Genomic DNA, 26,441 nt, shown 5'->3' on the forward strand with positions numbered 1-26,441 from the left:
TTGGGTAACGATATTATTGACCAACTGTAGATGGTTTATCCTTTAGTGAAAGGGAAGCTGCTGTTTTTTGTAGGATTGCCAAAAATTCGTCACGAACCTTGGTGAAGATTTTTAACCCCTCTGGGTCGTCTGAAACCGCCTGTACATATGCATCAAGTTTGTCAACAAAGATAGAAAGGGCCTCTTTAAAAGATGGCGGAGCCAGTGACTTGGCTTGCTTCGATGACCCAGCCGACTCAACTGGTCTGGGAGAAATCGAAACTGTCTGCGCTGATACGGAGACTTTAGGAGCTGTTTTAGGTGGGAGCACGGGAGGTGTTTGTATAAGTTCCCGATAGCCCCGAACATCATAACCGGGCGTCCTCTCCGGACGTGGTGGGGAAGATGAAACTACCACCGTAAATTTGCGTTTTCTGGGTAATTGAGGTTGAACAACCGGAGGAGCACTCGGGAGAGGAGGGAATTGTTGTAGAGATAAAAATGGACTGAATCTGTTGGTATTCGGAGTAAAAAAGGAATCAGAATAGACTGACACGCCCTCCAAGGCCTGCTTTTTCCTCAGTTCCTGTTTTCTCTTATGCTCCGGACAGTGCAACGATCCTACTGAATGTTCCCCTGCGCAATTGAGACATAATTTAGTCGAGGTCTCACAATCGGTGGATTCATGATCCTGGGCACAATTAGCGCATCTCGGGTGTTGAGCCCTACAGTTTTTTCTCGTGTGGCCATATCTTTGGCAACGCCGGCAGATCGTTGGGGGAAAAACAAAAGGTTCCACGGGAGTACGCACACGATAAATGGAAATAAAAGCCGGTAAAGTCTGACTTTGGAAAGTTAGTTTAATGGTGCCTGTTGGAAGATAGAGTACCTTGCCCTCCTGAACTGCACGGCGTTTCATACGCTGAGCTCCTACAATGGGGGTAGTCGATTCAGCTACCTTACATATTTCCTCAATGGATAAATCCTTATCAACCCCACGGATCACGCCGATCTTAAATAAGGCTGCGGAAGGGATAAATGCCTTCAGATGTTTTTCTTTTAGCACCATGTTGGTGAGGAATTGGTTAGCTTTCTGTCTATTCTGGAATTCAATCTGTATCCTCTGGCGACCTCGCCGAGCAACTTGAGTGATACCTTCAAATTTACGATCATAGAAAATTTTTCCTAACGCCATGGGATGTATACAACCCAAGTTCTTACTGGCATCTATGGCCTCCACGAATACAAAATATGGCTCTATATGGTTATCATCATAGAGCTGAGTTGCCGGCTTTACAGAAAATATATCCACATTGAGTGATGGATCATGTGTACTATTATTAGGAGGGGGTGTAGGGAGCACCAACGTATTGTCCATCGAGAACTCATGACTATCTACTTCAATTGAGGCGTCTAGTATCAAAACCGGCCAAGTCACTCAAGGCATATTTTTCAATATGGATGAAAAACTTGTAGAGACCAAGCAATGACGGTCAGAAAAGATTTTTTTCCACAGTTATATTCTTAATGGTTTAATATTTAAGTTCCGCTGTTTTGAGAAATCTAACTCATAATTAACCCATCTTTTTTGTTAATTTAAATTTTGACTTGGCCGTTTTTGTTGCAATTTTGTACAATTTCTGTCTGTTTCTGTAAAACTGTATTCTTTTTAAATTCCAAACGCTTGTGAAAAAAGGCAATTAAATGAAAATAAATTGACATTTTAATTACTTTTCGTTATTGCAATTAAAAAAGCATTCCAGCATAAATGAGATAATAATAAACGAAGAAGAACATCATAAAGCCGAGGAGAATACAAAATAGGATTTCTCTCACTAAAAGTTTATAGTTTACTTAGATCTTGAACACACATGGGCGCCCGCAGGATCTTTTCCAGGGGGGGGGGCACATTAACAATTTTCTTGAACATAAAACCAATATAACGTCAGCAACATTAAATTGTTTATAGAAATTTCCAGTTATAACAGATGCTAGATGACTGTCAGTAAGTTCAGTTTATAAAATAATCTGGTATGATATTAAACAATTGAACATCAACATTTTTAGAATTCCAGGGGGGGCAACTGCCCCCCCTTGCCCCCCCTTGTGGGCGCCCATGTGAACACAGTAAAATAAAATGATCGTCAATGATAGTCACTTATGTTAATAGAATAATTATTAAGATAGGTACTGTTCAAACATACTAAGTAATATTGTTGTTGAAAGTCTTCAATTTGCTCTCATTTATAATACAACTTCTCGTGGACTATTGATGCAGACTTCAGAGACCATGTTGGAACTCTCATGACCAACGAAAGCTGTTTCACTTCCTAATATTGCAGTTTTATAAAACTGCAGTGCTGGAAGATTTCTGGCGCTATATTTTTTAAATTATTATTATTGCTATGGTTTTCAATGTGAGTTAGAACACACACTCACACAAACATGTATAGTCAGACCATCTTATTTTCTTCACAAATGTGCTCATTTGAATTCTTTTTTAATCTCGAAAAATGAAACATAGAAACCCATATTTTAGGTTTGACAGCTCTGCGAGGCTAATTTCTGAAAAGACATCAACCTAAAATCAACCTAACTGCTTCAAGAATCGAACGAGAAACTTCGATAATCTGTAGTAAAATAAAATGAAATATTATTCTTACCGCTCTCGTTTTCGTTGTTGTGATTTCCACTGTGAAGTATCTCTTGCTCTCTTTCTGGGGGTTTCATTTATTGATGTTTCCATTATGTGGCACAAGGTATGAAAGTAATTTTTTCAGTTCAACGCTCGGAACAATATCCACGTTACAGCACACAATAATGACAAAATACGAGCACACCGGAAATAGGATTGCTTTGGCGCCAATGGTGGTAAGAAGCCCGCGAATACGTAAATCAGTGTTGCAAACGAACAAAAGACAAAATACTATGACTTCAAGGAATATACATTACAAGGAACGATTTTGCCTACTGATATTATCACATTGTTGCTTAATGTAACAACACAAGATTCCAGACAATAATGCTGAATCATAAAGATTGTCGCTCGTTCCTTGACTTGGCCGGTTTTGAATTCACTGGCTGCATGACTTGGCCGATTCTGTTGCACGACCGAGAATTCAGTGCTCTATAACATGAAGACATGGACGATTTTAAAGCATATTCTTGCTTCACCTGATAGTGCTATACTTCTACTTCAAATTGATAACCTTAACTCATTTTCGTAAATTTTGTGACTTGGCCGGTTTTGATACTAGACGCCTCAATTACTTCCTCCTCCATTCCTAGACCCCCACTCGCCTCCGCCATGAGGTCGGAAAGGAAGTGTGGAGTTAACTCATACAATATTCACAACGGCTCACCGCTTCCAAGGAAGCTTCGAGAACAACACAAATGAAAATACACATCAAACTTAACCTACGCACGCCCGACACTGAGTATAGCACTAGAGCTGCTTGTCACACGTCCACTCACCACGAGAACGTACGTGAGACTCCCCCACTCTAACAATTTGTTAGATATATATATTTTTTTTTTTGCTAGGGGCTTTACGTCGCACCGACACAGATAGGTCTTATGGCGACGATGGGATAGGAAAGGCCTAGGAGTTGGAAGGAAGCGGCCGTGGCCTTAATTAAGGTACAGCCCCAGCATTTGCCTGGAGTGAAAATGGGAAACCACGGAAAACCATCTTCAGGGCTGCCGATAGTGGGATTCGAACCTACTATCTCCCGGATGCAAGCTCACAGTTGGTCTTGATAGAACGCAATAGCAGAATGGGAACTATCGCTTAAAATTGATACGAGTTCGAACAAGGTTAATCGATTGGGTAAAGTCGAATTCGATGCAATCCAGCAATATTATCTCCATTCTTTGTTAGAATGGCCACTGATTGAGGTTAGACTTGAAATACTTCAGTTCGAGGCAAACTGCCTTTAATTATTAATATAGCTCATTTCATGCCTACTTGCGTGCCATCTACAGCCCCTTTCTACAACTATCTATACATTATGAATGAACTTCGATTTTCCGTTGTATAAACGCTAATCTAAGATCATCTCGTCTCCATCTAAGTTCAGATTTGACTGGCGAATATTCGTCGGTTAATCTCCTTGAACTTAGATCATTATCGTTCATATTAAACATTGAACTAGTCCTGAAGAGAAGTGTTTCCTTGTATCGTATCTGCGTAAGAATACCGCGTCTTAATAATATCGAGATGAGTTATAAATATCTTGAATGCTAGTAATTAAATTATATTGCTAAAGATCGCTAGATTATTTCAGAAGTGAGGTTATGTGAATATAATATAAACAATAGCCTACTGCCATACCAACACGTTGTTGTTACTTAGTTTTATGATACTGCTTCAATAATGAATTATTTTAAATTATGTTTCAAGTTTACAAAACAAAGCAACTAGCAGGGATGTCAGATTATTCCGACTTTTCGTCTGATGAAGAGTTGATTTTACAATGAGCTCCTCGCGTCTTTCGGTACAGACAGAATCCGATGATAGAAATGAGTGATCAAATGTTCAAAATGAGATTCCGTTTCTCGAAAGATGTTGAGGAACGACTGGAACTGAAGTTAAGGGACATACTACAAAAACCTACTCAAAGAAATTATCCCCTGTCACCCATGTGTATGTTTTATGCTACAAGAAGTTTTCAATTGGTTGTTGGAGATTTCTTTAAATTGACAAGTCAACGGCTTTCTCGTTCAACTTTGATGTCACCATATCGGTTCTTTTATTTTCTATTATATGTTTGTAGCTCAATAGTACAATATCCACCAGATCGTCCTTTTATTTCGGTGTGAAATTCGCAGAACGCTCCTTTGAATTTCCTTCCATGTTTACTTCGCGAGATTTCAATATTTCTTCTTCTTCTCCTGCTTCGACAGTCACGGCAGTTTCGTATTTCATTTGTTTACAGTCACGGCCAGGTCAATCCCGCCATTTATGTATTATCCAAAGGGCCGAGCTATTTCGTATTTCATTTGTTTTGCGGTGTTGCCACGTCCACTTTTTTGAACTCCGTTTACATTTGAACTACACATGTGTAAACAGAGTTCAGTTTTATACAACGCGACGAAGTCGTAACCTCAGTTCATTTTCAGAACTAAGTTCTTAATTGATCTCCAGTCAGATGTCTTTATACAACCGGGCCTAAGAAAAATATACAACGCTTATACAGGGTTTTTTCACTGTATAAATATATAAGTGTTAAACATCTGTATAGGGACTTTTTATTAGTAGGAAGGTAAATAAATAGGTTTAAATAAACAAAAGGCGTGTGGCCTCGGGAGAGGCCTGGTGCAAGTCTTTCGATATGACGCGTTATAGGCGACCTTCGCGTCTGTGAGAATGAAACCTATCATGAATTCTAATGCTCAAGACAGCACACACACCCACATCCCGAACCATCGTATATTTTAATTAACCTATGAAGGTTAACGTTCCCAACCCGGCCGAAATCGAACCCAGCACCCCTTGGATCAAAGGCCAGCACGCTAACCATTTAACCATGGAACCGGACGTTCATTGAAATCAGCACCCTGCACAGCAACACGTCATTTTAAGCTAGATGTGCAGTGTTTAATAATAGTCATTGAATCAATCACGCTGCGGGAAAATAAACATTGTGGGTGGGGGCGGTAGAATGAACACAGCCTGTCGTAAGAGGCCACTAATAGGGGTGCCAGTGGCTCTTAACTTGGGAGCCTGGTTTGGCGACCACGGGCTCCTCAGCTGAATTCTCGCATTGCTTCCGCCCACTTGTGTCAGGCTCTTCACTTCATCGTACCGGTACCGTACTTTTTTTTATTATTTTTACAAGTTGCATCGACACAGGTAGGTCTTATGGCGGCGACGGGACAGGAGCGGGAAGGAATCGATCATGGCTTTAATTAACGTACATTTGCCTGGTATGAGAATAGGAAACCAGGGAAAACCATCTTCAGGGCTGCCGATAGTGGGGTTCGAACCCACTATCTACCGAATAATGGATACTGGTCGCACATTTTCAGTACAATGCACGGTACTGATTTCAATTGATGTTATTAAACAATGTATATACATATAATCTAACACTGACATTTTGAATACAATGTAATGGTTTCAATGAATGTTATTCAAGTATTTGGCCTCGTTCTCCGCCACAGTATATGTCTGTGCTCTCTACGCTGACTCAGCTCAACGTCGCGAGGCAAACTGCGTAATACGATATGATCAAGTTGTTTGCGTGTCGGGAGAGCTGTGTGTTCCCGGCGTTCCCGCCTTAAACAAAGTTCAATAACTAACCAAGAAGAAGAACACGTGCTCTTGTTGTGCAATAGTGTTATAATTGTTCATAGGTGGGATTTTTGATTCCAGTGTAAGTCTTACAAGAAAATTTTGTTAAACATGGTTGAACATTTACGGTTCAACTAATAAAGGATATAATGAATTTAATAGATGCATGTCAGTATTTACAAGATACTGAACTAGGAGTGGATTCGTGATTAAGAACTGATATTATAGTTACGGACTTTTTTCTGGAAGTTGGAGTGTTTATTGTAGTCATGATAGATTCGAATGGATGGGGATTCTAATTGATGGAAGAAGAGTTTGTAACTATGCAAAATCTGATGAACGAGCAACGTGAAATTCTAAGTCTAGGCCTAAGGCACATCTCTAAGAATGGTTAACTTGATGTTTTTGTGGTGTACACACCTGGAAGTGGTGACGCTGAGGCAGAATTATCGGCAAAGCTCGGGTAATGGACTTCGGTTCTGAGGGCTCTGGGTTCGGTTCCTGTCAGGGTCGGTGATTTTAAACCTTTAGTGCGATTCAGATTCCTGGCAGAGTAGGAGATTTTAAATGTTTAATTCCATTGGCTCAGGGACTGGGTATTTGTGCTGTCCCCAAAATCCCGGCAAACACACGGTACGCAGAACTGTCCTTCACCACAATAACACTCATGCTGTCCATTCCGCCTTATTATTAATTTATCAGTTACGGTACGTGGGGAGCGACCCAGAAAGGAGCGTGATTTTAGCGAATTATTTGCATAGCTTTTAGTACCGGGAGTGTCCGAAGTCCTGTTCGGCTTGCCTGGTGAAACCTCGTGTCCACATATAGCCTATACCTATCGAATAACACCGAGATGTCTGTTCGAAGCTTAACGTTACCATCCGACGGACGAATCGCCATCAACAGTATCATGTGGCCTAACTCCAAATGGACACTGTGGAAAGGTAGAAATGTAGAAAACTGGGCGAGTTGGCCGTGCGGTTAGGGGCGCGCAGCTGTGAGTTTGCATCCGGGAGATAGTGGGTTCGAATCCCACTGTCGGCAGCCCTGAGGATGGTTTTTCCGTGGTTTCCCATTTTAACACCAGGAAAATGCTGGGGCTGTACCTTAATTAAGGCCACAGCCACCTCCTTCCCCCTCCTAGCCCTTTCCAATCCCATCGTCGCCATAAGACCTGTCTATCTGTGTTGGTGCGTCATAAAGCCACTAGCAAAAAATAATAAAAATAAAAAAAATAAAATAAAAATAAAAAATAAAAAAAATATAGAAATGGTATACCACAACCTCTCTTACTCTGCTAGCCAATATTCTCACGGTAAAATTGTTTTCCGTTAACAGGATTCGAGCTGACTAACAACTAGACCATTACAGACTTGACACTTCAACAGTCATGGCCACCAGGTGGGCACCCACCTTATAGCCCTGTTCTATGGCTATTTGATTTCCGTATAGCCTATTTGGTCTGTTGAGAAAGGTATCACAATAATAATAATTAAATTAATGTTGTAATGGTCCACCTTTTCAATTCTATAATGTGCAATATATTTGAATTACATTACTATATTATAGTTTTGAAAAGGTGGACCATTGTGACAATTTAATAATAAAATTATTATTGTGATCACAATTCAATACGGATCAAAACCATGAAGTTTATATCCTATGAGAAAGGTATTGAAGGGTCGGCGCTTCTACTCGGACAATGTTCACAGCTGGTCAGCATCTGTTGTATGAGCAGGTTATTCACTGCTTGGTGAAAAAATGGGACAAGTGCTTGTGTAACTTCGGAGGTTAATTTTGAGATACACGTTCTTGATTTCCTTCTGTGGCCCCTGTTCCATTTTCATTTGATTTACCCTTATATTTTATATAAATCTTACCTCATATGACATACAGGAGAGAGAGAGGGTGAGGGAGACTGGGGGTATTCATTGTCCTTGATGAGTACTCACAAGCACACCCCAACAATTCATTTCATATTGAAATACCTACCGTAAAACTACAGACATTTAGGTGAGTGAAGGTACATAGTTACTGGCTGATACAGGTTCAGCATAGTGTCACTCCCAGAATTCAGCACAGATTTATTTCTTCACCAACTGTGAAATAATAAAAACTTCTGAACATTAAGTACTGTACTTACAAATACAAATGACTGTAAGTTGTGGCCTGTTATTATTATTATTATTATTATTATTATTATTATTATTATTATTATTATTATTATTTATGCCAGTGGTCTGTCATAAAAAAGTCATACTCTCTTCCAGACGCCCTTTGCTAAGCACCGCAGCTGTGTTAGTCCAATGGTTTTTTGTCACTAGCGAGGGCATATGCAGACAAATAAAAAAAGATCCCCTCAGTACCAATTAGTACAGTGTTCAAGCAAGTGAGTGAGGTGTTAACAACAAGAGAGCATCGTCCTCCATACCATGCATTATGCTCTTGCAATGCTAGCTGATGAGAAAATACTGAAGTTCTACCGAAAAATATTTTTACTTTGCACTGGCAGCTGAAAAAAACAGCCCATTAGTGTATAAATTTGTTTGTTAGAATGCAGTTTTCAAGAAAATTCTGCAACTAAACAAACCCATTGTTAAATGACTCCTGCAGAGAATTATCGTACATTAAAAAATGGAGAGAAAATGTCAGCCCGAGAGTGTGGATGCAACTGCTCTGCAGTCTTCTACCATGGAAATAAAGTGTTTCCAGACCCATGTCCAAACAACATATTTTCTAGTGCGTCTGAGTGTTATGAAAAGTGTTGCTCATAGGGTCACTCGTGCTACAATAGCACTGTCTGGCCCAGTGAGGAAAGCAGTAGCAAACTACCTCACTCCTCATCTAGTCTGGTATGCATCATTTTGGTGCTGCCATTGATTTTTGTAGTTTTCCTATAACTGCATAGCCTTTGATAGTGCTATTTGAGGATCTAACCAACCTATGGGCTGATAACCTAACAGACAGACAGTTGTAAGGAATGTGTCCCAAAATTTTGGCCATACCTTATTGTTACATCTTGTATACCTTACTACTGTCCGGTTTCATGGCTAAATGGTTAGTGTGCTGGCCTTTAGTCACAGGGGTCCCGGGTTTGATTCCCGGCAGGGTCGGGAATTTTAACCATCATTGGTTAATTTAGCTGGCTTGAGGGCTGGGTGTATGTGCCATCTTCATCATCATTTCATTCTCATCACAAGGCGCAGGTTGCCTACGGACGTCAAATCAGAAGACCTGCACCTGGCGAGCCGAATATGTCCTTGGACACTCCCGGCACGAAAAGCCATAAGCAATTTCATTTTTACTGTACTACTCATGCCTTGATCTAGTAGAATTACAGGAACACATTATTGGCTGAACACAAGGGAAGGGAACAACAGAAAGAAGATACAAGGACAACATGAACGCACAAATGGACAAAGAGTTTCTCCACTGCAGTCTTCGGATGGATGGACTTTCCTCATCAAAACCAGTTTCATCGTAACTCCCTACAAGCTGATTTCTGCTTCTCACAAGGGAACTGTCCATACTGTCATATCGAAATTGACAATTAAATTTGGTAGAGAGGATGAGGGGTCCGTAAGAAAGCAATGTACAAAAATTCAGCTGATTATAATTTTACCTTCCACAGCCCAGTACTCACTACATTCAGCTGCACGCGGAATGACTGTCGCTTGTTTACATGCTCGGGAAAGATGTTGTCAGGCAATGCGCAGTGCTGCCAACCTCTGTACTTAGGAACTAATGAGCAAGTGGTGCTTCGATAGCTAGGATAGGATCTGGACTGGTTCTTGGTTATAGTTCGACGTGGACAGTCCTATGTATAGACAAGAAAAGGTTCCACCTTAGTATCAATACATTTTTATTGTAAGAATTAGCTTACAGGACCGGTTTCGACTTTAAATAGTCATCATCAGCTGAACATGAATACTTTTACATATGTGTCAAGCATTAGTTGGTATTGCCCTTTTCTAAAGGGAGATGCGATAGGGAAGCATCATGTCTGAGTGTCCAAACTGGGCATATTAAGTGTAAAAGGATTGTATACTATAATTTTGGCATTCAGGTACTTGAGTATAAAGCTATCTCCTTCAGGACTAGAGTTTGTCTATGAAACCTAACTTAAGCTTAAATCTAAATTACAAATACATTAAACACATTAAAATACACAGTACATGTTAAAATCCTTTAAAATAATGAAAATAAAACAATTCATGGAACTGAAGTATGTATCTTGCGTGTATCTTCATTCTCGTTTTGAGTCCAATGTTGTAAATAATTCAGTGCTTGCGTTCATAGTAATGCTGTAGTTCTCTTAGGAAGTCTTGTTGTTTATTTAAGTGATGTCTCTACTTGTATATGTGCTGAAAAGCTTCTACTTTTAACTAAATCCAATTATATAGACAGAGGTAAGTATGTGCAGCTGTGAGTGGAATATTATCTTTGAGTATAGGTAGAAGAAATGAAATGGACAGTCCTGGTGACCAGCTGAAGCGACTGGGTTACCTTGAGCTTTTTGCTCTAGCCAGTTGACACATGTTCCTTTGAAAGAGCAGTCATGAATCTGGCTAATGTTCTAGAGTATGCTTTATGTTATTTCCATGAAAAAGGTTTCTCCTCTTCCCGTAAAATAACTTTGGAAGAAAGGGAGATTGGTTGACATGTGATCGAACTAATTGAAAATCATCCCATGGGTACCAGCATCATCTTGGAGTTGTATCTGGAGAGAAACAGTGATAGTGGAAGCAATGATACCTCCTCTGCATTATCGGAAAGAGAAGGCAGCACACCATTACCAGGAACAAGATGTGTTACGGATCTGAATTTTAGCCCCGAGTCTGATTCCCGTCAGTCCAGTGAAGAGACAGCGCAGTCACCTAGCAAATGTACTAGTTCAAGCTATGCTTCCAGTCCACAGAAAAAAGTGAAACAAACCGTAGATATTGCGAACAAGAGAAAAGCTGTAAATTTATGGTCAAATAAAGTGGGTAAGAAGCCACTTTCATTAACCACTGTTTGTAAAAGTTGTTGTAAGGTGATATCACAGCGACAACTGTACAGGTGGAAGAACCCATTAGAATCTACATCAGTAAGCCCCATTGAACTCACGAAATTGATGCATACAAGGTTATTTTCTCGCTTTACAGAAGCAAGAAGACTGAAGCGGAATGTTTGCGATGAAGACCTGCGACTCTGGGCCTTGGAAATTTCAAGAGAGATTTCAGTCCGGCGAACTAATTTCAGCACATGTGGTTGTTGGTTGAGTCGTTTTAAGAAAAAGTACAGAATAAAAAGTCAAAAATTACAAAATTTGTTTCCCGTACAAATCTGCAAGAAGAAGACAGAAAAGATAGAGTTGCAAAGAAATTTGTGGAAGCAACTACAGAGCGATTTCAATATACAATACTGATCTGAGTGGTTTTGTGCATGAAATGAAAGCGAAAAGGACTCAATCGTTTGTTGGTGAGAAACATATAGAAACAGTTGGTCAATCAGTTAGTGCGCTCACCCATTTGTGCACAATTATGCCTAAAATTAGTATGGCTGGTACTCTTTTCCCTAAATTATTCATTGTACTACAGGAGGCAACTGGAACTTTCGGTCTGAGAGTTTCCAAAGAAATGTTTCATGCCAGAAATATAATTGTAACAGCCACAAAATCAGGGAAAATGTGGAAAAAAGAATTAAAGTCTTGGTTTGAAGAATCCTTCTTCCCATTTGTGGAAGAGAAGTGTTTGCTGCTGCTAGATTCCTGGATTCCTTATAGTGATAACAACTGTCTTGAAGACATTCCTCCAGGCAACAGTATAGAAATTCTCCAGATTCCTCCCAGCACTACAGAAAAAATACAGCCCTTGGACAAGTTTTTCTTCCGGCAGTAGAAGGCTTTGTATCGCTGCTTAATAGACATTGTGCCGACTTGTGAAGTCTTTCAGTTTGATGTTTACTCGTATCAGAGAAATAGCATACTGAAAATGCAGTTCTTCATTCATTTTCAATTTTCTTCCCGACGGTTCAAGGACATGATTAAATATTCGTGGTTCGCAACCAATTATACAATGGAGAGACCTCCCGAGTTCGAAGTGGCTGCGAAATATTGCCTTCAAACAAGTAACGAAAACTGTGAAGAACAATGTGGCCTCAAAGTGCATATTCATTGTGCATGGTGCCAAAAATATTTGTGTTTTTATCATGCGATTAACACACCTCATTTATGTTTCACATTCGTTCCGTAACAATAAAGTGACCTGGGATCATGGCAGCCTGCCAGTTCGTTCTTTCTCTCTCTCCAGCACAACTGCAACTCCACTCTGCTATGTGTTGCGTGAGCCAGCAAGAAGCAAGTAAGTTGCGTTGTCACACGAATTTTGTATCAAGATTTCAAAACCTTCCAGTTCGAAATGGCAGCGAAATTTTTGTGTATTGCTATTTTATGGGTCTCCTCATGGTCTCTGTGAAATTTCATTGTCAGTTTCGATATGACAGTATGGACAGTTCCCTTGTCAGCTTAATCAAGCACTACTGAAGTGCCATCTTGACAGATTTTCACTCTTGGTGTGATTATTCCGATATTGCAACTTGTCTTAAGAAGTAATATTTTATTATTGAATTTTGGATATCTAGTGAATGAGAATGACAATGACAGAGTACCAAGGCAAATTATGAACACTACATTGATAGATGATGTGTGGAGTGTCACAAACATTGGGTTGCAGCGAGAGTTGTTGATAGAATAAGTTCTTAATGTAGTTACAGGGGTTCATGCTCGTCATGGATCATTAAACGAAAGATGCATACTGGGAGGGAGGGATTTAGATTTTGTTTTATGCTAAGGACTGGTCTCGATGGCAGTGTGCATTGAAACTTGCAAACTATTATTCTAAAACTAGAAAGGAAATAGTTTAATTGGTGCATGTACCGTAACGTGGGGGAATACCGATCAATTTTTTTGAGTGTAACTTTCCCAGGAATTATAATATTGAACTGCAAAAATTAAATTATGTTTAGTTATAACTTGCCATGATTTTGGCAATGAATTTAATTATTTTCAGCTTTCCATAAAATAGATTTGCTCCCGAAAAGTGTTTCATGATCCAGATGAAAATTGCATGTGTGTACTATGGAACAGTACATGCGGAACTTACCACATAACCACGTGCCCAAACCAAACCAAGTCAATAGTGGAATGTAACAAGGAGTGACATGACTGCTCAGAACTAGGAAATATACTGTATTACTATGTAGGTCAAATTCTAAAAGGAATATGACATATATGTAACATTATGGCCATTCGGCTGCAATAAATTCCTTATTTCTTCTTCTTCTTCTTCTTTTATGACCACATAGGATCACTTTAGTCAGTCCGTCGTTCAGGTCTCTTTGAAGGGATTGTTCGGGCTTTGCGGTCCTCCCAGTACTTCTTCAGACGCTCCGATCTTCGTGCCCTTTCCTCAGTTGAAAATGTGCGTGTTGTTGGTTTGTTTTGTGTAAGGGTAAAGCGGAGGTTTGTATTCTTGAGTTTTGTATTCAATTTTATCTTATTTTTGGTGTCTTCTGTTGTAAGGCCTATTTCCTTCAGATCCTCTCTTACTTCTCTGATCCATTTACATCCTGTTGTGGTATTTTTTGAGACGAGATTGTGTTGTACTAGTTGTTTCAGAAGTCTTGAGTCCTGCATCCTCATGATATGTCCAAAGAATCCCAGTCTCCTCTTACGCATAGTATCTGTAATGGGTTCTAGCTCTTTGTACACGACTTTGTTAGGTATTAACCGCCACTGTCCATCTTTCTGATATTTTTTGTTGATACAGGTTCTTCCAATCCTCCTTTCAATTTTCTGAAGTCTGTCAGTCTTTGATTGTTTATTCAGGTAAAAGAGTGTTTCTGCTGCATATGTAGCTTCCGGTTTTATAACTGTGTTGTAGTGTTTTATTTTTGAATTTATTGATAGACATTTCTTTTTGTAGATATCCCATGTTAATTTTTGTGCTTTAGCTAATCTATTTGTTCTTACTTGGATTGAGATTTTTTCATTTAAGTTATGTGTTATTACTTCTCCAAGATATTTAAACTGAGTTACTATTTTGATTTTATTACCATTTATGGTGACTTCTTTTAGCTGTGTTGGTTTTTGGGGCATAATTTCTGTTTTTTCAAATGATATTTTGAGGCCAATTTTATTTGCAATGTTTTGAAGTTCTGATATCTGGGTTTTTGCTTCTTTTATGTCCACTGCTTGTAATGCTAAATCGTCAGCAAAACCCAGGCAATTTGTTTTGATTTTTCGGCCAATCTTTATTTTGGGGGGACATTTTCTAAACCATTCCCTCATTACCATTTCTAGAGCACAGTTAAATAATAGTGGTGAGAGCCCATCTCCCTGCCGTAGTCCAGTTTTAATTTCAAATGTCTCTGATGTTTCACCCCTAAACTTCACTTTTGACTTGGTATTGGTGAGAGTCAATTTTATCATGTTTATTAATTTGGGGTGTAGTCCAAGGTGTCTTAAAATTTTAAACAGAGATTCTCTATGGATGCAATCATAAGCTTTCTTGAAATCTACAAATGTTATCACCATATCTCTGTTTCTTCTCCTGTTATAGTCCATTATCAACTTAAGACTCATGATCTGATCAGGACAGCTCCTCCAGGGTCTGAAACCTCCTTGATATTCTCCTAGTTCTTTCTCAAGTTGTAAACTTATCCTATTAAGGATGATTATTGAAAATATTTTGTATGTTATGTCTAGGAGAGAGATTCCCCTGTAGTTATTAGGGTCGGTTTTGTCCCCTTTTTTGTGCAGAGGATGAATGAGGGCTGTTGTCCAGTGTTCTGGTAGTTCTTCTTTAATCCAGATAGAGACAAGTTGTTGATGGAGGGCAACTTTTGCTGAGGTTCCTGCATATTTCCAGATTTCCGCAAAGGTCTGATCTTCTCCTGGCGCTTTGTAGTTTTTTAATTTATTCAGAGCTTGGTAGACTTCCTTTATTGTGGGGGGATTGATGTTTTCTGGTGATGTTTTTATCGGGGTGTTGGTGTCCAAATGAAGGAGTTCTGTAGGTTCCTCACAATTTAAAAGCTTGTTGAAATGTTTAGCCAGAATTTCTGCATTGTCTTTATTGTTATGGGCCAGCTTACCATCTTCATCCTTCATCAGTAGGGTCGGGGGTTCATATTTTTGGAGCTGCTTTCTGAAGGTTTTGTAGTAGTCCCTTGATTTAGTTTTACTGAACTGTTCTTCAATTAACTGCAGGGTGTCCTTATGATGTTGTCTTTTTATTCTTCTTAAGACTTGGGTAGTTTCTTTTCTCTGTTTTACTAGCTTTTGATAGGATATTTCTGTCTTTTGGGACTGATGTAATAGCCATGCCTGATGTCTTTTCTCCACTGTTTCATCACATTCACTGTTCCACCATTATTTATAAAATAGATTTAAAAAATGGTGGGGTAACACTGATCATGTACTTGTTTTGCATTCTAAATGGTATAACACCATCATTGGGGTTATACCGATCGATATTTTAAGTTTTTAAAATCTTTACTGATGGTTCCAGATGGGATACAGCAGCAAAATTTACTTAATTCATTAATTTGTTTATTTATTTTAGAATGTAATGATAGTCTAATACAGAAAACATAATGAATAACCATAATAATAAATCAATGGATTACAATATTAATTTGCTTATATCTATAGGAACAACCATGGGCACTTGCAAGGAGGGGGGGGGGCACTTGCCCCCCCCCCCCCCTGGAATTCTAAAAAGGTTGATGTTCAATTGTTTAATATCATACCAGATTATTTCATAAACTGAACTTACTGACGGTCATCTAGCATCTGTTATAACCGGAAATTTCTGTAAACAATTTAATGTTGCTGACGTTATATTGGTCTTTATATTCAAGAAAATTGTTAATGTGAAAAGATCCATGGGAACAACCTTACATAAATTAAACAAAAACAAGTTTTCAGATTCTGGATATAAATAATTGACAATCACTATTGAGATGCTCTCTGTTTGAGTTAAATTCCTTTTATATTTGTGAAGGAAAGAAAACCTCCCACAAGAGCAAGATATCTTAGTTACTTTCACTATTTGTTCATTGTCCTCTTCTGCAATATGAGTGTTGTCTGGAAACAAAAGTGATTGTACCATTCTTTAATACTTTCTTCCCCATAAAACTGACTTCATACTCTAATCCTCCGAGATCTTCTTTAATTTTTCCAGTAAAATATTGAACTGTCCTTTTAGTTGGATATCTAGCTATTACAAAGTCATCAGCAAATACAAGCATTTCTTGTCTGGTCAACTTCTTATAAATTCTTCCTATGATCGGTGTTACCCTGTAAAATTACAAAATGTTATAGGGGCCTAGTTGTGTAAATATATAATGTTTATATTAAGTGAAAAACACAACTAAATTCATCACAAGCAATCCTAATCACATTTTTAACATCACTTGCCTACTGAATGCAGCAAGTCTTGCTGTGTAAATTAAGTTATTCTTGTAACTTTAATATTACAGATTTCCGTCTTTCACTATTGGATTTATTTTCATTAAATAATTATGAATGCGCGCGGGTGGTATTCATTGTTGTTGGTGAGTACTTTACCTTTGTAGAATGCCTACGTTTGGACCAGATAAAAACCAGGGGTGTTCAGTAGAATTGCATTTTTGAAAAATAACGTAAACGATCGGTGTTACCTCACTATATCAGTGTTACCCCAATTTACGGTAGGTTACTAGCTCACGTACCAGTACTTTGCTGTGAAATTCTACCCTTTAAATGAAATTCTAAGTAAAGTACTATACACGTTGTGAGTAAGATTTTATTAGATTGTATTGCACCTAGTGTTACTTGAGAAACACCATGGGAATATTGCCATACATTGTTTCTCATATTAAGCTCGGGTGGGGAAGTTTTAATTTTAATAGTAGGTCCCATTTGCTACTGCCCATCACAGTAGAGTTTGGTTGTTTAGATACTAATGGCAGGCCCCTTGCCTGCTGCCAGTCACACTTGATTAGGGGAGTTTTCATTACAAAAGCAGAGCCCCTTTCCTACTGCCATTTACGGTGGTACGGTAGGTTACTAGCTCACGTACAAGTACTTTGCTGTGAAATTCTACCACCCTTTAAATGAAATTCTAAGTAAAGTACTATACACGTTGTGAGTAAGATTTTAATAGATTGTAATGCACCTAGTGTTACCTGAGAAACACCATGGGAATGTTGCTATACATTGTTTCTCATATTAAGCTCGGGTGGGGAAGTTTTAATTTTAATAGTAGGTCCCATTTGCTACTGCCCATCACAGTAGAGTTTGGTTGTTTAGATACTAATGGCAGGCCCCTTGCCTGCTGCCAATCACACTTGATTAGGGGAGTTTTCATTACAAAAGCAGAGCCCCTTTCCTACTGCCATTTACGGTAGTACGGTAGGTTACTAGCTCACATACAAGTACTTTGCTGTGAAATTCTACCCTTTAAATGAAATTCTAAGTAAAGTACTATACATGTTGTGAGTAAGATTTTATTAGATTGTATTGCACCTAGTGTTACCTGAGAAACACCATGGGAATGTTGCCATACATTGTTTCTCATATTAAGCTCGGGTGGGGAAGTTTTAATTTTAATGGTAGGTCCCATTTGCTACTGCCTATCACAGTAGAGTTTGGTTGTTTAGATACTAATGGCAGGCCCCTTACCTGCTGCCAGTCATACTTGATTAGGGGAGTTTTCATTACAAAAACAGAGCCCCTTTCCTACTGCCAGTCACAGTTGAGTTTGAAAGTTATTATAATGGCTGGGACTCTTGCCTACAGCCATTCACAATTGATTTGCACAGTTGTCATTATAAAGACAAACCTCCTTGCCTGTGGCCATTCAAATTATGTTGTCCAAGGTTGGTTTTTTTTACTGTTGAGGTGAGAAGTTTTCATTATAATGGCAGGCACTCTTGCTTACTGTTAGTTACAATCAATTTGGGGAGTATTCATTACAAAGATAGGTCCCTTTTCCTAATTCCAGTCACATTCGAACTGAGGAGTTTTCATTATAATGGCAAGCTTCACCCCTAGTTCCCACTGCCAGTCACAATGGAGTTGGGGATTTCATTATAATGGCAGCCCCCTTGCCTACTGCCAAGTCACAATCAAATTGGGGTGTTTTTATAATCACTTGCCAACTGCTGTCACAGTTGATTTGGGGAGTTTTCGTTTTGAAAACAGGACCCCTTTTTAACTTCCAGTCACATTCAAGTTGGGGGCTTTCATTATCATAATAGGCCTCCGTTTCCTACTGCCAGTCACAGCCGAGTTGAGGTATTTTCATTATAATGGCAGGTCTCCTTGTTTACTGCCGGTCACACTCAACTTTAGAAATTCTCACTATAATGGCAGGATTCCTTGCGTACAGCCAGTCACAATTGAATTTTGCAGTTGTCATTATAAAGGCAGACCCCCTTGCCTACTGCTGTTCAAATTATGTTGTCCAAGATGGTTGTTGAAGTCACTGTCAAGTTGGGGAGTTTTCATTATAATGGCAGGCCTTCTTGCCTACTGCCAGTTACAATCAGTTTGGGAAGTGTTCATTACAAAAGCATTTTGGCCACTTTCTTTCCCTAACTTAGCCATTTTTAACCATATTTACTTTGGACGTTTTAATTGTGATTTTCAATGTAGTTACAAATTTTAATATTGCTAGTTTGGGAATTTTGTAAAATAATTATATTAATGATTTTAAAAAGTAATTGAACATCTCCCCTTTTTTTTTTGTAGTAAATAACTGCCATATTTTCCAATTCAACGTTTATTACATGTTTGTCTCCCTTGTCTGCATAGCATATCTTGGTTATTCAGTTGATAATGAGATGATAAATTCCAATTTCTCACGATACCATGGTGAATTTAAAAGTGTGTACATTTTACAAAGAAAGTTCAAGAAATTCAAAATTGCTGCCTGAAAACATGAAAGTCCTCCATAAAATGTCACATATAAGTGTGATTAAAGTCTTAAAAACAGTTAAAAGCCTACAACATACTTCATTTCAGGATATGAATGGAGTATTGAAAAATTGAAAATCAGTGGACGAATATAAGATTTCAGAAGTGGGTAAAGAGGTCCTCTACAACTGAATTCTGGTTATAATTTAATCAGCATAAAGCTGCTCCAGGAGACAATTTATAAAATTGTTCTCTTTTGCTCTTTTGGCTCCAATTTTGCTTCATTTAATTGCAGAAATTGAGCTTGCATTGAGTCAGGATAATACATTAAAAACAAACGAGAAACAACAATGGAAGGTTTGGAGTAAGCCGTATGTTAAAATGTTATTTTCATATGAGGTCCCATCAGAAGTTCTTACTACTTTTTGGAAAAAGTGTGCACTACAGGTACTTCTGGAAAGGGTGTAGTTGAGGAGGAATGAGCATAATCTATATATATAAAATAAGAGTTTTGTCTGTACATTGCTCAGAATTTGAAAAGAATGATATTTCTGTATCGGTCATGTCCATAGTAACAAGGAGCACTTCTTACTTTTCCTTAATTTCTGTCTGTCTGTATGTTTGAATGTACACACATCATGAGAAAACAACTGGAGAGAATCGGTATGTAAAGTCGGGGAATGGGCCACTACAATCTAGGCTATAAATCATTTTACTCATGCTGAGTAAAATGGTAGTTTAGGGGAAGGCCTAAAATTGAATTCTGAAATATTTATATTATTAGTGGTCCTATGGATAAATACTACATAACTAAAGTTATACAGAATTAAATTTCTGATCATTTATGTAATACATTGTTACCTTACCAGCTTTGATAACACAGATATTCATGAATTTGTATTTTTATTGCCAAGTCCATATCAATGTCGGGCCACGAGAAAATGGTTTAACAGAATTTAATGAAAATCGCTATATAGAGTCGGGGAATAAGAAACTACAGTCTAAGTTATAAACAATTTTATTCGCCCTGTATGAAATTGTAGTTTAGGGGAAGCGCCTAAAATTTAATTTTTAAATACCTATGTTATTGGTCCTATCGAAAAGTACAACATAACAAAAGTTATAGAGAATAAAATTTCCGACCATTTATGTTTTATTCAATTTTACCATACCAACTAAGATAAGAGTGGTATTTCAGAGTCAGAAGGAAACTAAATGTGAAGGCCTACAATATTGAAAGCGCATAACATTGATCAACAATAACATTACATTGACCATTGTTTGTGGTGATGTTCTTTGTCTCTTATGCTGCCGCTCAACTCTGATAGATGAGATTACTGCTGCGTACTGAGTATAACAGCCTGACTGAATATTGGCGGGAAATAGCTGGGTGTTTAGAAAACTTTCTTCTTTAGCATGTCATTCCTCTGGTTTGTACATTTTCTGATACCATACTGCTCGTACATAACTCACTGATCCATCTTAGTATTTCAGCTATTCGATCCCTACTGTGACGCGCTGTTTTGAATGAGCTGTGTGCACTCAGAGGCTCAGTAGTAGTAGTGGTAGTAGTAGTAGTAGTACCTGGTCTAGAATTACAATTTAGGCATATTCCAAAATTATAGCACCACAATTCACTGAATAACTCAAAATTCAACCCTGAAAAGAGCCGTTTCTTAAAAAGAGCTTCTTCCTCTTCACTTTTATTAAATTCTACATTCATTTTATTTAAAATTAGCAGTGAAGAGCAGGTTTCTCCTCTGGCTTGGAGGAAAAAATTGCCTCCAAGTCAGATAGATTTTTCTGCCGCTGGTGAATTGAGATTTTCCGACTCATCGGGTACTCCTAGGAAACAGATTAGTAAAAGGGCATAGTTTTTGCCCTGGGACTCTCCACTATTTGACCCCTCCGAAAAAAGACTAAGAGTGTTCACGGATCACGGCTGTCTGCGGTCTGGTCATTCCACCTCTGGAACTTTGGACTGTTAGATCGGCAGCGTAGTACTGTTCATTAAAAGTGAGGAAAATGTGTGGTTTTTTATTTGATCGAGTATTTCATGTGAAACCATTGCTTTTACTCGCACCGTTCCTACTGACGTTATTGTAATGACCTATGTTCATTTCAGTTGGGAAAACCACAGACAATCTTTTGCCTGCCATTACAATGAAAATTCCCTAACACAGTCTTCATATGAGAAAAGACTTTTGGTGATTTCTCCGTCACATTTTCAGGGTAACATTAAGAGCTATGCAATTTAATACAGTCTTCCTCACAATGTGTACACTACGTAACCTACAATTCTGTATACAGTGTAGAATTCTGTAGCGAAGCACGGGTACATCAGCTAGTATATATATAAAATAACATGTCCTGACTGATTCATCATCGCCAAGCCAAAACTACTGGACATAAGGAATCTAAATTTTGGGGATACATTTATATCAGACTGTAGGTGCTCACTAAGGGAGGATTTTTGGATATTCCATCGCTAAGGGGGTGAAAAGAAGGGTGAATTGTATAAACGAGTATATCCATATCTCAAAAACTTAAAAGTTTACAGACATAAAAATTGACATTTGGAATCTCCTTTAAAAATAAAGAAACACACATTTTTTTGTTTTTGGAAAATCCCATAAGAGAGGTGAAAAAAGGTGAAAAGAGGGTTGAATAACTTTTATTAGGATAGGCTACTTATTTCTGAAAAACAGAAGATGTTACAGACATGAAGATTGGTATTTGGAATCTCCTGTAAAAATAAAGAAGCATGTATTTGTTTGTTTTTGGAAAATCCAATTAATGGGGGGTGAACAGGAGTGACAAAGGGGTGAATTTTTAGATAAACTATAGACTAAAAACTACAGACATAAAAATTGGTATTTGGAGTCTCATGTAACAGTAAAGAAACATAGATAAATTTCAGATAATCTATTTAAGGGGAATTAAAAAGGGGGTGAATTTATAAAATGAGCATATTTACCGTATATTTAAAAACTTAACATGTTACAGAAGTGAAAATTGGTATTTTTAATCTCTTTTAAATATAAAGAAACAAGTATTGTTTTGTTTTTGAAAAAAAAGCACTTGGGGTGGGGGTGAAAAGGACTGAGAAAGGGGTTGAATTTTTTATTAGGATACTGATATCTCAAAAACAGAAGATGTTACAGATGTGAAAATTGGTATTTGAAATCTCCTTTAAAAGTATGCGTTGTGTTTGTTTTCAGAAAATACACTTAATGGGGCTGAAAAATTGAAAAATTAACACAAATAAATAAATGTGTAACTGGATTAAAGCCAGTCGTATCAGCACACACGTTATTAAAACATAACCGGTTTTCGGACACTAAGGTCCATCATCAGTGTTAATATTTAAATTTAATTTCACATAAATGTGTTCGTCAAAATGAGTTTAAAAATGAGTTTAAATTTGTAGCCCTGTTGACATCAACTGTAAAATGAGAAAAAAGGAACCAAGTGTTAAAATTATGAAATCAATACATGTAAACTTACAATGTTGTTGTAAAAATTATGGACATACCATGTTAAGGTTGGCTTTCCTTCGTGCTCAGGCTGTTGGTCGAGTACTAACGAGCGTTCAGCTTTAACTACGGAACCGCACTGCAAGCACATGATGTTACGTCACCTCAAGGTTACGTAGTGAGCACCTGATGTTTACGTCAACTCAAGATTGTAAACAAGATGTTGCTTGCGACTGTTTCATTTAAAATTTTATCTGGTTCCCTAGTCTGCGCTAAAAATATCTCAATGTTTTCACGTGTATTTAATTCAAATCCATAATTACCTTTAAAAATTAACTTCATGTCCTTTTTGATCCCTAAAAAGCTATGGTTATTGTTATAAATGTGTTCCGCAAAAGCTGAATACTTGTTGTACTTTATTGCCTTAAAATGTTCTTGATATCTTTGATTTAAGGTTCGCCCGGTTCTACCTATATAAAACTTTTTACAGTCGTTACAAGTGAGCCTGTATACTCCCGAATTAGTATATATATCTTTTTTATTGACACTGTGTGCATTATATATATGTTCTGATATTTTATTTCTGGTTCGGAAAGCTGTTTTTAGTTGAAATTTCTTAAATATATTCCCGATTTTAAAAACTTGACTTCCAAAATATGTAAATGTCACAAATTTATTATGTTCATGGATTTTCTTTCTTTTCTCATGGTTTTTCTTTTTTTCTCCATTTTCTTTCTTACGTATAATATTGTCTATCATTTCTGGGTTGTAGCCATTTGCTTTAGCAATTTGTTTTATTATTCTAATTTCTTTCAGTTTGTTTTCATTACTCAAGGGAAGTTTTAGTAATCTACTAATGTAGCTGTTGTAAGCTGATTGTTTGTGAGTTCCTGGGTGGTTGGAATCTTTATTGATGGTAGTGATGGCCTGTGTGGGTTTCCTAAAAATATCGAAATCTATCCTATTGTTGGTTTTTTTGTTAATGTGAGGTCCAAGAAATTTAACTTTTTATCAATTTCTTTCTCCATAGTGAATTTAATGTTGCTGTCAAGCAAATTCAAACAACCCAGAAATGTTTCGGGAGTAATGAGGTCTCCATTTAACAATACTACCGTGTCGTCAACAAAACGGACCCATAATTTTATTTCTTTCTGATATGTGTTCAAAATGGTTTTCTCAAGATTATTTAAATAAATATTGGCTAAGAAACCTGATAGTGGGCTCCCCATTGGTAAACCTGTGTTTTGCTGGTAGTACTTCCCGTTGAATGTAAAGTAATTATTTTCTAATATTAGAGTTAATAAGTTTATCGTTTCATTAATTTCTATGTGACTTAGTCTGTCTTGATTCTTTAAGTTTTCTTCTATTAGGTCTATGGTCTCTTTAATAGGAATATTGGAATACATGTTGGTCACGTCATATGATACCATTACAGTTTCTTCGTTTATTTCTGTTGATTGTATTTTGGAAATAGCTTCCAAAGAATTCGATATTGAATTACTATTTTCTAGTGTAATGTGGTTTTGTAAGTGTTTAAGTAAATATTTTGATAATTGAAATGTGGGGCTGTTACGACAATTAATTATAGGTCTAACAGGGTAATTCTCTTTGTGAATTTTTGGGAGAGACTTTAAAGTTGGGCATCTTGGGTTCATCAGGACTAATTTTTGTTTCTCTTTTTCATTTATTATGAACTGTGTGTCCTTTAGAGTTTCTTTTATTTTTGTGTTTAAGTTCTTGGTGGGGTCCTTCTTTATTTCCTTTATGCCATTTGTTTCTATGAAATCAATTGTTTTTTGGATGTAGTCGTCTTTATTTATGATAACTGTGACGTTACCCTTATCTGCTTTAGTTACAATCAAGTTATTATTTTTGATTTTAGTTTTTAGATTAGTTATTACTTTTTGTTGTGTATTACTTTCTTTATTTTCTGTAATAGGTTTGTTTTTGATGTTTTCAATTTGATTTGCTACTAAGTGTCTTACAGTTTCTTTTTTATTGTCAGGGACTTTTTGGATAGCTGATTCAGTTTCTGTTATTAGTTGTTTTAATTCAGAATAAATTAAATAAACTTAAGAACAAATATACACGTGATGATTCCAATAATTTAACTGAACACGAATTTTGTGAACCTGTTGTCAACATTTCGGACACACCTTTAACCCAAAATGAAACCAACCTATTAAAACTAGGTTACAAACACAGTTTTAAACAAAACATTAACAATGCCGCATTAAAACAACTAATAACAGAAACTGAATCAGCTATCCAAAAAGTCCCTGACAATAAAAAAAAAACTGTAAGACACTTAGTAGCAAATCAAATTGAAAACATCAAAAACAAACCTATTACAGAAAATAAAGAAAGTAATACACAACAAAAAGTAATAACTAATCTAAAAACTAAAATCAAAAATAATAACTTGATTGTAACTAAAGCAGATAAGGGTAACGTCACAGTTATCATAAATAAAGACGACTACATCCAAAAAACAATTGATTTCATAGAAACAAATGGCATAAAGGAAATAAAGAAGGACCCCACCAAGAACTTAAACACAAAAATAAAAGAAACTCTAAAGGACACACAGTTCATAATAAATGAAAAAGAGAAACAAAAATTAGTCCTGATGAACCCAAGATGCCCAACTTTAAAGTCTCTCCTAAAAATTCACAAAGAGAATTACCCTGTTAGACCTATAATTAATTGTCGTAACAGCCCCACATTTCAATTATCAAAATATTTACTTAAACACTTACAAAACCACATTACACTAGAAAATAGTAATTCAATATCGAATTCTTTAGAAGCTATTTCCAAAATACAATCAACAGAAATAAACGAAGAAACTGTAATGGTATCATATGACGTGACCAACATGTATTCCAATATTCCTATTAAAGAGACCATAGACCTAATAGAAGAAAACTTAAAGAATCAAGACAGACTAAGTCACATAGAAATTAATGAAACGATAAACTTATTAACTCTAATATTAGAAAATAATTACTTTACATTCAACGGGAAGTACTACCAGCAAAACACAGGTTTACCAATGGGGAGCCCACTATCAGGTTTCTTAGCCAATATTTATTTAAATAATCTTGAGAAAACCATTTTGAACACATATCAGAAAGAAATAAAATTATGGGTCCGTTTTGTTGACGACACGGTAGTATTGTTAAATGGAGACCTCATTACTCCCGAAACATTTCTGGGTTGTTTGAATTTGCTTGACAGCAACATTAAATTCACTATGGAGAAAGAAATTGATAAAAAGTTAAATTTCTTGGACCTCACATTAACAAAAAAACCAACAATAGGATAGATTTCGATATTTTTAGGAAACCCACACAGGCCATCACTACCATCAATAAAGATTCCAACCACCCAGGAACTCACAAACAATCAGCTTACAACAGCTACATTAGTAGATTACTAAAACTTCCCTTGAGTAATGAAAACAAACTGAAAGAAATTAGAATAATAAAACAAATTGCTAAAGCAAATGGCTACAACCCAGAAATGATAGACAATATTATACGTAAGAAAGAAAATGGAGAAAAAAAGAAAAACCATGAGAAAAGAAAGAAAATCCATGAACATAATAAATTTGTGACATTTACATATTTTGGAAGTCAAGTTTTTAAAATCGGGAATATATTTAAGAAATTTCAACTAAAAACAGCTTTCCGAACCAGAAATAAAATATCAGAACATATATATAATGCACACAGTGTCAATA

At 37.0% G+C, this 26,441-nt stretch overlaps 1 protein-coding gene across 3 annotated transcripts in view; it reads left to right on the plus strand.

Moving 5' to 3' along the window:
* The first annotated feature begins 6,219 nt into the window (after window positions 1-6,219).
* Window positions 6,220-26,441, plus strand: part of LOC136874939 (zinc finger protein 723) — a 143,812-nt gene continuing 123,590 nt past the window's right edge. For all 3 annotated transcript variants that reach the window (XR_011018287.1, XM_068227678.1, XM_067148650.2), the window contains exon 1: window positions 6,220-6,356. The gene's annotated coding sequence lies outside the window, so the exon portion shown is untranslated. The remainder of the gene's footprint in view (window positions 6,357-26,441) is intronic.

This window comes from Anabrus simplex, chromosome 5, assembly GCF_040414725.1.
Source record: "Anabrus simplex isolate iqAnaSimp1 chromosome 5, ASM4041472v1, whole genome shotgun sequence".
Classification (NCBI taxonomy): domain Eukaryota; kingdom Metazoa; phylum Arthropoda; class Insecta; order Orthoptera; family Tettigoniidae; genus Anabrus; species Anabrus simplex.